This window comes from Eschrichtius robustus, chromosome 4, assembly GCF_028021215.1.
Source record: "Eschrichtius robustus isolate mEscRob2 chromosome 4, mEscRob2.pri, whole genome shotgun sequence".
NCBI classification, from domain to species: Eukaryota; Metazoa; Chordata; class Mammalia; order Artiodactyla; family Eschrichtiidae; genus Eschrichtius; species Eschrichtius robustus.
Window position 1 is genome coordinate 147,244,487 of NC_090827.1, and position 1,626 is coordinate 147,246,112.

Sequence of the window (1,626 nt, forward strand, 5' to 3'; positions counted from 1 at the left end):
ACAAAACCTAAAAATAGAGTTACCATATGATCCAGCAATTCCACCCCTGTTTATATATCCGGAGAAGAGGAAAACTCTAATTCGAAAAGATACATGCACCCCAATGTTCATAGCAGTACTATTTACAATTGCCAAGGTATGGAAGCAACCTAAGTGTCCATCAACAGAGGAATAGATAAAGATGATGGAATACTACTCAGCCATAAAAAGGAATGAAATTTTGCCATTTGCAGCAACATGGATGGACTTGGAGGACATTATGCTAAGTGAAATAAGTCAGACAGAGAAAGACAAATACTGTATGATATCACTTATATGTGGAGTCTAAAAAATACAACAAACTAGTGAATAAAACAAAACAGAAGCAGACTCAGATATAGAGAACAAATTAGTGGTTACCAGTGGGGAGGGGCAAAATAGGAATTGAGGGGGGGGGAGGGCTATTATGGGACTATGTGAAATCACGTGTGTGAAACTTTTGAAAATTGTAAAGCACTATAAAATTTAAAGAATCTTTCATTCGATAAAAAAGAAAAAAAGAAAAGAAACTTTTGGTTTATTCTGAAGAGGGATACTGGGGCCATGTCAGGTCTGTTTGTTCCGGGAGAGAGATCGAATACTACAGAGCACACTTTAACTTAATATAGAATTTCAATACATCTGCTGAAGTGGTTTCTAAGTCACAGCTACCCAGTGACAACAACGAGAGGCCTAGGACAAGAATTTACCTCAGAGGTTGGCTGTTAGGGTTTATGTCTGGCTACAAAGAGAAGCAAATTGCAAATTTAATGATAAAACAGTTTAGAAGAGAGAGGGCTTTTTTTTAATGAATTACAATAAATATATATGAATCCAAGTATTTTCCCAGAGGTAGGATTTGAATTTTCGTAAATCAGCTAATGTCTTTGTCAATTCTCCATTTGTATCTGGCCTATGTCACATCTTAAAATCCATACCACTTTATATCTCTCCTTAATTGCTCCACGTGGGTAACTTGCCTTTAAAACTAGTTCCCTTTGCCACCTGACCTTAAAAAGAAGATTAGAAAGTAAATTTTTCATCCTGCAAAACTACTATACTTCCATACACATGAAATAAATCACGAAGAGCACAGTCGAACAGAAATTCGATTAATGTTTTTGCCATTTTCAAGCCTGTATGAGACAGAAAACAACTGTTTCAAGCAAAGATTAAAAAAAAAAAAAGGAATCCAAAATTGTATTAATATTGCTTATTTGTAAAAATGGATTTTCTGGTCTGCTTTTGCTTTTCGTTCCTTTGATAGGCAAAATAATGCCTCCCCTCCCCCGCCCGCCAAGACTATCCACATCCTAAACCCTGGAATCTGTGAATATGTTATCTTACATGGCAAAGGGACTTTGCAGATATGATTAAGTCCAGGACCTTGAGTCGGGAAGATTATCCTGGATTATCTGGTGGATTCGATGTAATTACAAGGGTCCCTCTAAGAGGGAGGCAGGGGAGTTGTTCAAAGAAGGAGCTGCCATGGTGCAAGCAGAGGGAGAAGTGATGTACTTGTTGGCTTTGAAGATGGAAGGGGGCCCCCATCCAAGGAATCTGGGTGCTTCCAGGAACACAGCCCTGCTGACACTTGATTTTTGTCCC